The sequence below is a fragment of the Parasteatoda tepidariorum genome, chromosome X1, assembly GCF_043381705.1.
Source record: "Parasteatoda tepidariorum isolate YZ-2023 chromosome X1, CAS_Ptep_4.0, whole genome shotgun sequence".
Classification (NCBI taxonomy): Eukaryota; Metazoa; Arthropoda; class Arachnida; order Araneae; family Theridiidae; genus Parasteatoda; species Parasteatoda tepidariorum.
In genome coordinates, this window is record NC_092214.1 from 41,402,085 (window position 1) to 41,417,167 (window position 15,083).

Below are 15,083 nucleotides of genomic sequence, written 5' to 3' on the forward strand. Positions count from 1 at the left end.
ACGTCATTCAATAGTTAATTTTTGAACAATTCAAAATGTGTACTTCATTCTAACCTTTTAAATGAAGAGTAATTATTTTACAAATAATTATCAGTGTTGATGTCTTAGGCCTTTTCCTCCCGATATAATGATATATATATAAATTTAACTATATATATATTAAAGTTAATGTCAATATAATGATGTAAATTTAACTTTATTTGTTTTGGCTGCTTGTCGTCTTAGGATGATCTGAGCTCTATTACAACCTTTATACTGCAAGACTAGACATTTTTTTATATCTGTTTTCTTTTAGAATACAATATAATGCTTCGTTTTCAAAATACATTAATTATTGAATAAAAATATTTTAAAAATTTGCTAAAGTAGTCGATCCCGTTGCGTAAATGTAATTGTATTCAATTTTTTTAATTAATTACATTTAGACTTATTCGAATGTATATTTATATCGCATTCAAATTTTTTTAAATAATTACATTTACGCTTATTCTGATGTATTTACTGTGCATCTCTGAATGATGTTCAGAGGTGTATTATCACACTCAATTTACTTTTTTCCACTTCAAGAACAACTCTAGTATAACTAAATGTTTTAATAAAATGAATATAATAATTTAAAACTGCAACTTTCAGTTTCCATTTAATAAGTAAAATAATTGGGGTAAATTACATTCAGTTGTAAACTCAACTTGAAATTATGAAGAGCATTAAGATAACTTTATATAAGTTTATGCTATAAAAGAATCGAAGAAAGTAAGTACTTACTTTACCATAATAGAAATTAATGTTTATTGTTTATTCAAATGTTGATTGCTATTTTTGTTTATTTCAGAATTTGAAAAATCAAATTATGACAACAAATTTGTGGGTTGAACAGGTATGTATAAAAAATATATTTATCATAAATATACATCTCAAATAAGTGCATAAACGATAAACATGTGTTAATTTATAGTATTGGCATGATTATAAACTTACTTGGGAACCCCGAGAATATGGAGGTGTTGATATGCTTCATGTCCCTTCTGATCACATATGGAGACCAGATATTGTACTGTATAATAAGTAAGTTTACACAAATATTATTTATTACTTGTATTCATTTTATAACCTTTAGCACATCTATTTTACATTTATTTCCTTATTTAATATAATTTTAAATATTGATTGAGTTCTGCTCCAGAGTTTTTGCACTTGGCCAAGCTCACCATCCATTTGTCTTGCGAATTAAGGGAGGAATGAGCGCCTTTCCTTTGGCAAAAGAACACCACTAGGGTAAAAGTGTGACTTATTTCAGAATCCCCGAATGGGAAAAAGTTTGGTAAATGCGACAAAATTTGGTAATTTCATCGTGATACCTTAGAGTATGACTTAAGAACAATTTATTTGGTTCAATTTACTTTTTTTTTTTTTTTTTTTTTTTTTTCCTTTTTTTTTACTAAATGTGCTGTAAAAATAACTATAATTTTAAAAACCAGAATTTCCAGTAAACCGTTGCCATATAAACAGAAAAATTACCAAATAAAAGGTAAAATAGCATATGTTTTGGTTCTTAATAACAGAATAATGTTCTTTTTTTGTCGAAAAATATCATAACCATACAGTACTGTAATTTTACCTGAACTCCTTTTCTCCGTGTGTTGAAGATTATAAAAAAATTCATGAATGTTCATTTCTGATTACTGAAATCTAATTTTGATGCTTATTAATTGCAATGAAGTTTTATCTGATGATCAAAATTGAGTTGTATATCTTCGATGATAAAACAGGTCACTATCGCTATTAGTTGTATGGTTTAAAAAACTGAATCAAACTTCATTTTCAATTGTACGTTTGCATTTGGTTATAAGCTTTCACTATTTTGATGCTATGAGGAAATATGTCCCTTTGCCGCACTAATTAATTTTTTAGATATAGAAACTTTTGCCAAATTTCTTTCAAAATGTAACCAACAGTTTGAAACAGTTTTCTAGCTGGTGAAACAAATAACATTTTAAGCACACAACAAATACATATTTATAAGTATAACAACAAGTAATTATTTTTTAAATTAAATATAAAAATAACAGTAAACATTATTTTAATAATTTATGGTAATTTATTCTCTGGTAAGTTTTCAAACAAGGTTGAAAAATACATCCAGATTTAAATGGTACTATTTCTAATGACACGTAGCACAAGCCAAGCTCATCAGACATTAGCTTTGCAAATTAAAAGGTAGCTGGTTCAAGTCTCCCTAAATAGGTAGTGGGTTTGAAAATTAGTTTAATTCGTGTTCTGATAAAAAATTAGTGAGTTCGAGCATTTGGAAAATGATAGTGGGTACGAGAACTGGTTAAATGATAGCAAGTTCGATTCTTTCTCAAATGATATTGGGTACAAAAACTGGTTATAATAGGCTTGAGTACCGACAAAAAGGTAGTGAGTTTAAGTTCTGATTAAATGATAGTGGGAACAAGTGCTGATTAAGGGATAACGGGTTCGATTCTTGCTTCAATGATAGCTGGTTTGAGTACTGATTAATTGATGATGAGCCCAAGTACCGATTAATTGGTAGCGGGGTCGAGATCCATGAAAAAGGTCGAAAACTGGCCAAACCATAGTTGATTCCAGAACTTCCAATGAAAAAGTAATAATATTTTTGATATAATTTATAACAATTTTTAATTAACTAAATAACCAAGGCTAAAAAGCAAATAGAAGCATTTATAAATTTATAGAAAGGGATAAGAATAAATTTATTCGTTGCGCAAGCATCACAAGTTCAATATCAGATAAATAGAAAATTCATTTGAAGGAAGCAACCATTAAAAGTTTATTATTTTTCTTTGCGAAGGGAAAGTGTAGACTTAGGGCGGGTAGGTAGCGGTGGTGGATGGAAAGCACTCTCTTCATTTGGGATTGATGGACGGCTTCTTTTAGTTCAAACAGTGGATCTAACCTTTGCAAGGTACATTTACCACGGGAAGATCATTTCATCTGCTCATAGAAGCAAACGAAGAGTTCGAGTACCGGCGAAAAGATAGTGTTTTAGATTCTTGCTCTAATCATAGTGAATACAAAAACTGGTCATAATAGATTCGAGTACCGTTAAAAAGGTAGTGGATTCGAGTACAGATTAAATGAAAATGAGTCCAAGTACAGATTAAAACGTAGAGGGTTTAAGTTCCGCTAAAAAAAAGTGGGTTCGAAATTTGGTCTAAGGTTCGAGAACGGATAAGAAGTTAGTCGGATCATGTATTAATTTTATTGATAGTGGGTTCCAGCATTCATTAAACGATAGAGTTTACGATTCTTGCTCAAATTATAGTGGGTTTTGAAGCAGATTATAATAGGTTCGAGTACCGTCAAAAGGAAGTAAGTTCAATACTTGCTCAAATGAAAGCGGGATTGAATACTGATAAAATGATAGTGGGACTAGGTACCGATAAAAAGGGAGTGGGTTATACTGATTGAAAGATCGCAGGTCCAAGTAAGAATGGAAAGGAAGTAGGTTAGGGGTTGGTGGACGGCTTTTTTCACTTCAAACAGGGGATCTGACTTTTACAAGCTGCTCATCATCATGCGATGATTTTTTTAGCTGGTCATGGAAGCAAGGGAAGAGTTCGAGTACCGACGAAAAGAGTGTGTTCAATTCTTACTCCAATCATTGTGAGTACGAATACTGGTCATAATAGGTTCGAGTGCCGATAAAGTGGTACTGGATTCGAATACTGATTAAATGATAGCATTTTCGATTCTTGCTGATATGATAATGGGTTGGAGTGCTGATTAAATGAGAGTGAGTCCAAGTACCGATTAAGGCAGGAATGAGCATTTTTCGTTTGACAAAAGAGCACCGTTAGGATGACAGTGTGACTTAGCTCAGACTCCCCCGGAAATAGAGCAGCGCCACTTATTCGTGAGGCCACTTCCACAATTCCGAAAAGACCTGAAAGGGAAAGAAATTGTATCCAAATCCCTGCACACTTGGTACTGCTAAGCGACCAAATACAGGACTTCCGATTCCACAGATTTTACCACCCGCTCGTATGCACTAGGTGGGTCTTAGCGGCTTCGAGGACCAAACCGGATTTGAGGATTTTGCAGACGAATTTCGATGCTCTAACCACTGGGCTACCACAGCCAAATTAAAATAGCCATTACCAAACGAAGGTTGTTGTTGTAGTTGTAGTTCATTTACGTCGCACTGGAGCTGCACAATGGGCTATTGGTGACGGTCTGGGAAACATCCCTGAGGATGATCCGAAGACATGCCATCATAATTTTGATCCTCTGCGGTGGGGATGGCACCCCCGCTTCGGTAGTCCGACGACCTGCACGCGAAGTCGAGCACTTTACGGTAGCACAGTTTAACGAGGACCAATACCGCACACCCTCGGTCCCTACGCAGACTGATCCAAGTGGTCACCCACACACTGACCGCAGTCAGTGATGCTTGACTTCGGTTATCTGGTTGGAACCTTGTCTTAACGATCAGTCCACTGCGGGACACCAAAAGAAGGAAACCTGTTTTGTTGATTATCTAATTAAAGTTCAGTTTTACTATTTTAACTCTTAAATGCATAGTGGTATAAATATGCATCACCGTCTGGTTTGAAACATCATATCGCTTTATGTAGCAACCTTCGCATAGTGCCTTTTATTCATTTTAATTTAACACGAACCATTTTATCGTTTCCAAAAGTAGTAGCAGTAGCTTATTTACGCCGCAAAAGAGTTGCACAATGGGTTATTGGCGATGGTCTGGGTAACATCCCTGAGGATGATTCGAGGAAATACCATCACAGTTTGGATGCTCTGCAGAGGGGTAGGCACTACTTTGCTTCAGTAGCTCTACCTCTATATTCTTTGGCTCTACGACCTGCAAGCGAAGTCGAGCACTTTAAGGCGGAACAGTCTAATGAAGACCACTACCGCATGCCCTTGATCCTTTTGCAAGTTGGTCAAAGTGGTCACCCACCCGCATATTGACCACAGTCAGTGATGCTTGACTTCGGTGATTTGTCGGGAAACGTGTCTTAGCGATTAGTCCACTGCGAGACTCGTTTCCGAAAGTATTTATACTGTAAAAAATTGTGGGTTACAGTCACATTTTCGCAGACACAATGGAAAGGCATTTTTCGTTCAATAATGATCCTATTGATGCAAATTCCGATGACATTATCATAAATGCTGTCAATAATTTCTTGAAAAATGACTATCAGTTAACCTCAGATCTAGCCGCTATGGCGAAGATCACCAGTATTATCATCAAAGTTCAGAATAATAAAGCTCCCGGTACTGATAATATGAATAATCTCATGATTAAAAACCTCCCTCCCAACATCATCGAGCAGCTGCTAAACATCATCAATGCTTGCCTGAAACTGAAATATCCCCCCCCCCCCAAATNTGGAAACACGCTCAGGTTGTGCTCTTCCCCAAGCAGGGGAAAAATCTGCTAAATCCTGAAAGCTACAGACCTATAGTTTGCTGACCGTATTTTCAAAAACTTTTGAGAAGATAATCCTCAACAGACTAAAGCCCCATCTCAGTTTTATCCCGGATGAACAATTCGGTTTTCAAGGACACCTACCCACCACTAAACAACTAGTGAGAATTATTGAGAATATTAACCAAGGATTCTTCAAAAAAGAAACAACAGCGCTCCTGATGTTGGATGTGGCCAAAGCCTTTGACCGAGTCTGGCATCAGAGCCTCATATACAAGCTCATAAATTTCAATATCCCCAAAAATCTAGTACTACTAATTAATAATTATCTGACAAACAGAGCTTTTCATATAATGATCAATACAGCATTTTCTACCTCTGGATGTATTAGAGCAGGAGTTCCGCAAGGATCAATCCTCGGCCCTGTGCTCTTCCTAATTTATTCAGCAGACTTTCCGAATATTAATAATATGAGAAACATCACCTCAGCCTTCTATGCGGATGATACTGCCCTTATAAGCAGATCCATAAATCCTAAGAAGTCAGTTACTAATCTCAGTAATACCATACCTCATATCGAAGACTGGTGCTCTAAATGGAAGATAGCCATCAACACCACCAAATCTTCACTTCCAATTATTAGAAAATCAAGTAAAAAGAAAGTCATTTATCCAAGTATTACTCTTATCAGTGATACAATACCACTAGTTCGAAAGGCCACCTACCAAGGCGTCACTCTTACTAGTACTTTAAACTGGAATTCCCATATTGATAATATTCTTAGCAAAGTGCAAGGAGCCTATAGAGCTCTGAAACCGATATTAAACTATAACTCAATACTTGCACTCAAAACAAAACGAACACTATACCTCCAATGCATTCGACCGATCATCAGCTACGCAGCCCCTGCATGGAGCACAACCACTGCTACTCAAAAGAAGAAACTGGAGAGTACTCAAAATAAATTTCTCAGATACATCACTGGAGCCCCCAAATCCATGAGAATGAAAGATCTAAGAAGACATTTAAAAATCAACAAAATAGGTGAACACATAGCTGAACTATGTGCGAGTTTCTTCAGAGATGCACTCTCTTGTCATACGTGCAACTACTTTAAAAACTTTGATTTTGAGCTCATTAAAGACAACATAAAATATAGCCCGGCAACCGCCTTTTTCCTATCCCTTGAAGTTCTGTCCCATAAATTTTGTAAAAACTTGTATATATTTTTGCACATTTATTATCATGTATTTTTCCTGTTTCTCTGAGGCTATGTGGCTACTGTGCACCTGAGAAGCTCGGGGGTAATACCTCCAGGGGAGGCGAAACAGTCTGCCGCAAAAACCTCTTCTCTCTCTTAAATTTGTTTGTTTATTCTCGCTACTTCATTTTAATTTTCTCTCAGTAAATGTTACTGAACCCCAACTTCCACCATTCAGTTGCTCTTCAGCGATTTATTATTTATTCCCACTCAGATGAATTAGTTAGAGCTCCTCGCGGGGCTGATGCTAAGGTAACCACCACATATGAGTGAGGGTTACAGTCATCATTTTTGATGTTGAGGTAAACTAAAAATTTTTACAGTGCTTGTAATCGCTTTTTATTTACTTTTTTCTGTTATAGTTTATTTATTTATTTATTCATTTTCTGTTTTTTAATTAACTGACAAAACATATTTTCATGTGCATTAAAATCAACTTATGGCTTTATTTTAAAAACACCTCTTTTAGGAAACGAGCACATTTTAGTAATATATTTGCAATAATTTTTTCACGCAAATGTTATTTTTTCAGTGTTATATAATTTTTTGCTCAATAACTAAGGTCCTTTACTTGAAAAAATGTATTTGTAACCACAACACCAAAAATGGTGACAACTAAACACCAAATTTTTTTACGGTTTATATCTTTAACTGTTTATTTATTTATTTTTTAATTTTCGGCAATTTTCTTTGTATTGGAGTGCTGAATGTAATTTCATTCCCACGGGCGAATTACGATTTATTATTAATAATTATGTTTAAAAACGATGATTTACACAAAAATTAATGTTTGAAATATTATAATATTGTACGCAGTAGATTTGCAAAACTTAACGAGTGAATGTTTTTGATTTAGAAATCTAAATATGTTTTTTTGACAGTTAAACAAAAAATTCATGTTTTTTTAGTAATTTTCCATTCTCTGTTGATTTAAACATTTATCTGTTGATTATTGCATACACATTTTGCTGTTGATTTAAATGAACTAAAATTATTTGTTTATTAAAAATAAAAATTCCTGCCTTAAAATGTTAATACATTCACTTAAAAACAGTACATGTAGAAATTACATTAATGTAATTTAAATACAATGAAAATATAATGAAAATACTATAATGAGAAAAATCTACCATATTGAAAAGTGGAAATAAATTATACTGAAAATCGTCTCTTTGTAAAATGCATTGTAAAATGAACATTGTAAAATGCATTTAAAATAAACTGCTAAAATTTTAGCATTACTCCCTTTCTAGTTTACATTCCTAACTCTGATATTTTTCACATTACTATCACTAACATTTATTTATGTCATTTTCGTCATTGATTATTTGTTTTACTTACAAATTTTTATCTAAATATGCTCCCTTCTATTCGATAACGATAGTTAACAAATTTATCAATTGTTCGACAATAGTCAGTCAAATAATAATTTATATTTCCGAATGTTGTTTTGAGGTTATTACATACATTACATAAGCAAAGCATTTTAACATGCATTATCATATTTGAAATTAATGAAATATTTAATAAAAATGTAAGATCTTTATTTTAGTGTGAAATTCTAATACGTTTGTCTAAACACTGCAATAAATAGCTTAAATTGTTTTGCATTCATACATTATGCTCTCATCTATACTCCATTAAGAAAATGTTTTCCTTTAATAATCATATTCTTAAACGGCTTTTTGTTTTATCCGACTTTCGATCTGTCAATTTTTATCGAGTCATAATTATCTACTTTTTTAAACAATGCAAATGCATAAAAAAGTTTTATTAGTAAAACAGAAATTAGAAAAAAAACTATGGATATTTTAGTAAATTAAAAATATTGTTTTGGTAAAACTTTGAAAGTAATTGCCTCTAGAGTTATTGCCAGATTTACAGGAAAACAATAATTTCAGTCTTTAAATTCAAAGAATCATAATAACTTAAAGATAAAAATGTTATTCAAATTCCATTGGAAAGACTAGTTTTAAAAAGAAAATGAAACATGTATAAATTACCTGAAAGCTTTTGGCATATAGCGTTTTAGTAATAAAAAAATATATTTTTTATACTACCCAGTTGGTTTATTCATGTAACTCATAAAAGTATTAAGTATTAAAAAATGGAGTCATATTCCTCGTGGGGTATGAAATGACGAGTCAGAATCTTTGCCATAAACCTTGAACTGGAATATAAAAAAAACATGAAAACTAAATTTTGTCTGTATAGATAAAGTTCTAGTTTTCTTCTATTATTCACATTCTTCTTACAATATTATTGCTACAAAATATCTTAGATGTTGAAGTTTGTATGGAAAATGCTTCTTTTTCTTTTGAAAATATAACTTGCTGAAAATAATTAGTTTTTTATTAAACAACTCTTAACAAATTTATTGTGGATTTTTCTGTACATAAAATATTAAGCAAATTTTGTTTTTTAAACAATGCTAAGTAGCAGTTTTTTTTTAATTTTCCGGATTTTTCTACTATGCTTCTCAAAATATTCAAGCGGAAGGATACATTTATTTATCAAACAATTATATTTTTATTTGCCATTTAATCACCTTTCGATCTAGAAAAATTAAACAAATGTCATAAAAATTAATTTAGACGATTTAGATGAATTTAGACGAATTAATTTAGACTTTCATTTTTAGACGAAGATCATAGTCTATATTTTCACAAAAAACTATTCCATTATTAACCCATCAGTACAATTTCTACTTAAAGTGATTAAAACATTAACTTAAGTATAACTTACTTTTTATGTAATCATTGTTCGAATTTTTTTAATAAATAAATTACTATTGCTTTATCACTTTGTAACACTTATCCTTAAAAAAATTTCACAATTTTCAATTTTTTCTACCAATTGCTATCAAATTTTTTCAATACGAATAAACAATTTAACAATTCTAAATTTCCCACAGTTATGAAAACCACAAATAAATTTTGAACCTATCATTAAAAGATTACAAAGAAAGTTTTAGATTTTTACCATAAAATAGAATGACTGTGTAACACGTCTGCTTTCAGGTGTCAAACAGCAGATAACAATAGCTATAAAAAATAGAGAATTATTTACCAGTGTTAAGACTAATATTATATTTTGAAATAACTTATCTTTCTGAAATTACTCAGTCGTGTTTATCTACAAAAATTATTTGGATGTGTTTCTTTTACTGTCGGAGCTGAACTTTATTCTGGAGCATATATTATGGACAAGTTAAAGTGAATATGCGCATTACAAGCGCAATAAATGCATCATATTTACAAATAAAGTTGTATTTTCTTATGACATGGTTTTAAGGAAAATGTTATTTTGAATAGTGATTTTTGTGTAAATTTTTAGATATGTTTAGATCCAAGGAAGATTTTTTTATCATGACTCTGAAAACAAAGCTAATGCTTGTTCTGATATGACAAAATCGGGGTAAGAGTTTTAGATAAATGAAACTGCAATAACTGATGATCAAATTCCGGGAATTATAGTTATATTGTTGTTTAGTATTGCAGTAAAAAGTACCTAAGGGGATACTTATAGATATCGATGAGAGTGGGGATGAAGTTTCTGCTTATGCCAAAAAGAAGTATTTAATTGAACTTTGCCTAGTCACCTGATGTTATAAGGCAAAAGAGCAATAAAATAAGATTCCACTATCAAATAAAATTTCCAATAGTTTCATCGATGTTTATCTGAATGTACCTTCATGAATAACAATAGTACAAACTAATGACAACTGAATTGCGATTAATAGCATTTTTATTAATAATTATAATAAATGCAAAATTTTTATATTTTTATTCTTTTTCGTCTCTCCCAAAAATGTTTTTTTTTTCAAATTTTAGACAATAAAAAAAAAATTTTTTGAGATTTCGTTAGCAAAAAGTTTTACTTTGTGCCAAAATAAAGTTTAAGGTGATAAGGCATTAATATTTTGATAGGGTGAGAAATTAGGCTTCTTAAGTCCATCACTCTTTGCTTCAGAAAATACTTTTTTTAAACTTTTTCATCGTTTCAATTTTACCTACCTCTTTAAAAAAAGTCTCTCTCCCTCCCTCTCTCTATGCATATATATATACATATATATATATATAAGGGATAGTAATTATATAAGTAAAAATTAAGGTAGTATTGTTAAGTTGAAACACAATATTTTTAGTTTTGATGTCTGCAATACAATTCAATTTTTCACAAAAACGATTGTTTCCATTATTAAATTCAGCGTCAACAATTCNATTTTTAAAAAAAACTCTAAAATTTGAATTATATATATATATATATATATATATATTCTACGTTGCGATCGAATACCCATTAAACTTCTCAGTCACTCCGCTTCATTTTTTTCAATTTTTTTAATCTTTCCGGAAGAAAAAGAGAAAAGGAAACTAGCAAATAAAATTGTTTCAATTTTCCTTCTTTGTTGTTTATAACATAATAATTAAGAAGAAGAATTTTGACGATATATATAAAAAATGACATATACATGGAGACATAAAAATTTGCTAAATACTTTTTAAAATAAATTTCCAATTAAAATTTAATTTCATTTTCTGTAGAAAATTGTTAGATCAGTATGTTAGTAATGCATCGTTAAAAAAAGAATTTGATTTTGAAATGAATTTGAATTGATTTTGATCCATCTGAAAGGCGAGACAGGAAACTTCCTCTCGCCAACTCGTCATTAGCCATCAAAGATTTAAGGCTAACGAATAATTTTCTTATAAAATTTTGAGTTTTAATTAAAATGTTTTGATTTCGAGTGGAAGCATTTTTTGTCCACTTCAAATTCATCTCTTTTTTCACTCCTTTTCCTGTATAATAAATGACGAGTCACTCACTTTTTACCTAATAAACCACTGCTTCCTAAAAAATAGACAACCTTATTTTGATTTAATATTATTATCATTGCAATAAATATTTTTCATGTTTCAAGTTTCTGCATTCTTTTATAGTTTCTCTCACCAATTCTTCATTCTGCAGCTTTTAACAAAAGTTTTAGAATTCTTCAAATTTTTCATGAATGAAAAAAAAAATTTCGGCTAGTATCTTTGCTACTGAAATTTCATGCTTTGATCTATGGTGATAAGGCAATAATATAAATACAAAGATATATAAATAAGAAGAAAGCATAAGTAATGAAGGTGTAAATGGGAATATATGTATAACAGCCCTTAATATAATCAAAACACGCACAGAAGACAAATGAATATGAATAATTTACAATAACTTAAAATAACATAAATTCAATTTTAATAACAGTATAATGTTTCCACGAGAAATTTAAAAACATTCCCCTCAAACTACAAAATCGCTACTTGATTTTTAAGACAACGATAAAAAATTGACTTTATCTCCCTTTAGTTCTTTAGGAGGCAGTTTAAGTATTATTGACTAATTTTAATTGTTAACAGAAGCATTTTGTTTGAAATTCACGAAACATTAAGAATTAGCCTTATTCACATAATATAGTTTAATTCTTATACTTTAAAATACAGAAACCCTTTTAGCAAGTGTCGTTACCATTTTGTTGGCAATATTACCAGCTTTCAAATGCTTCTTTCTTCGAGTGAAGCTTAGAGATGTGAATATTAATGTGTATGTTCAACAGAGAAATTAATTCTACAACTCCAACGCCATTAATATAAATTATAATTTCTGCTTAAGTAGTTGAAACGTAAAATTCTTTGTTGTAGTACATTTAGAGACAAGTTTTCATTTACGAAACCAAATGTTGAGTTGAAATTTGCCAGTTAGCGAGAAAGTAATCTAGCCATTTTTAATGTTTAAATTTCGGTAATCTCAAATTTAAATTGGTATTTTGTTGCATAATATTCAGAAAAGTAACTAAGGCAAGCTAATTACCAGACTATGCTTAAACTACATTTTTGTTACTATTAAAAATTAAAAATAAAGTAATTAAAATTTAATTTAGTTTTTACACTCGCACCGATCGCAGAGATGACGCAAAATATTTTCCGCGGTAGATGGATGATGGGTTAGAATCCCCTTGCCTTCGGGTTAACAATGAGAGGTTTTCGTTGTTTTCCTCTTAATGTAACGCAAATATGGGTAAATTCCATCAAAATGTCACCCCAAAAAGCTAGTTTGTCCAAATGCTTAATCCAAGAGTTACGTTTAAATTCTGGGTTAGGTTAAAAATTATAAGATTACGGAATTAAACACTGATAGTCTTAGACGCAGAGTCGGGACTGTTCAACACTGGTCATAAAATGAAATAAAATAAAACATTAAACTTTATGTCCTGACACAATGCATTCACTTATATTTTTATCAAAATTGAGTATTTAAATGAAAACTCAAAAAGCTCATAATTTAAAAATTTCAAACACGAATACTAAATTTTGAAAGAATTTTTTTTTTCTGTTTTAAAACCAAATTAATTTCTATTTGAGAAAATGAAAAGTTAAAAGAAAACAAAGCGATATAATTAAGTTAATAGCACAAGGTTTAAATACATAGATAGTTTTTGACAACTGTTATTAGAGTGTGGAATGAAATATTTTAATTTTTTCTTCTTGCATTTACGTAGTTTTTGCTGTTGCATATACTATAATCTTTAACTTGAGAATTAATTTTAAAAGATAAATATCAGTGAAAATTTTAAGGCTGCGCATTTTAAAAAGTTAACTAATTTTTGAATTGACATAACGTATTAGGATATGTTAGAAAACATGTTAGGAAAGATTGTAATTTTTATTTCACAACAAATTTTAAGATAACAGTTCAATATTATTGAAAATGAAACCAAAAGTTTTAACTATACGATAAATTTAATTAGTTTTATTAGTCATTAGTGTTCATAGCCAAAACTAAATATGACTGTTATTCTAAATTATATTTTTCTATAAAAAAGAAACCAAAATAGTTGAAAGATATTGTATAATTCCTTGTTAGCAGTAAGAGGAATAACTGAAATTTCATTTCTGAGCATTTCAACAACGCTATTTTTTATTATGAGGTAAGTTTATCTAATACTTTACCAATTGGTGATCCATACACTTAGAAAAATTGATTCAATTGCGCAAACCTGTTCATACTTTAATAAAGTGTTCAGAAATAGAATTTTATTTTATGATGAGTCATAGAGTAAGATCACTGTAAAAAAAAAAGGTTTCTCAAAATTGAGCTAAAATATGTAAAAATAGCTTTGATAGAAATAATAGACGAATTTGAAAACTTCAGATATTAAAAATTGAAGCAGCATATGTACTCCTTTTTGAGCAAAATGCATCGAGGCTCGTTGCAGGATGTTCTATCCACCATAGTTATAGAACGCAGTCCAGATAGAGTTAAAAAGCTGTATATAGTAAGCACCAAAACGGAATATCATGACATAGATTCCATTCTCTAAGAAGATTTTAAGATGTTGGGAAAGCAGAAAAAGTATAATTAAAATTACCGAACACCTGATTAAGCTATTGGGGACATATTTTTCTAATTGCAACCCTTTGTTCCAATGAAATTTGACATTATTATGTCATGATGTATCATTGCGGTGACTTTAAATAATCTTTCAAATCATTTATCATTTTAGGGAGTTCTAGTTTGCAATCGAGCTTATTAACTGTAGCATGCTCTTTAAGTATTTATAACTAAGGCCATATTTAAATTTTTTATTCGTTGATCTTCAAACTGTTTAACAAATTAGAGCACTCGGCTTACAATCGGGATCATTAATTGTAATATATTCACTAAATATTTATAACAAAGGCTATCATTATATTTTTCTTTAGCTGATCTTTTAAATCTTTTGTCATTTTAGAGACACCCAGTTTGCAACCGTGTTTATTAAATGTAGTATGCTCTTTAAATATTCGTAACTAAGGCAATTACTGCTAAATATATAAATGAGTCACATGATAATATGCTGAAAGACCTATAATGAGAAAAATTAGTTGATTTGTTGATTACTGGACATTTAAATTTTTTTAAATATAGGACATTTTACGTACATAGGATTTGCAAAAAATAATTTTTCGTGTGCAAAATATTAATAAATTAAACATATTAATGTTTTCTTTACACTAAGTTTGAATGCAATGAAAATAAGCTATAAATTGAAATAAAAATTATTAAAATATAACTTTAAAAGTAATACATTAAGGAAAAATCATTTCAATTTTTTGTCATTTTGTTGGATCTTTTTTATCCTTTCTCTTACTTATGATCTTACCTAATTAATGTTTTTTTTATCCTTATGCAGTCTCGATGATTTTTATCGAGCCAAAAATTTGATCCGAAGTGCTTTTTAGAATAATTAAATCACATAGTACAACATTTTTATAAAAAGTTGCAAGTAAGCCAAAACTCGAGTTGATCAGAAGAGCTTTTTATAAAATAATTCAAAAGTTAATTCCAGGGAATATTTATATATAT

The 15,083-nt window shown here is 30.3% G+C and overlaps 1 pseudogene; it reads left to right on the forward strand.

The window, feature by feature from the left end:
* Positions 1 to 15,083, forward strand: part of LOC107439188 (acetylcholine receptor subunit alpha-like) — a 180,600-nt pseudogene that overhangs the window by 144,987 nt on the left and 20,530 nt on the right.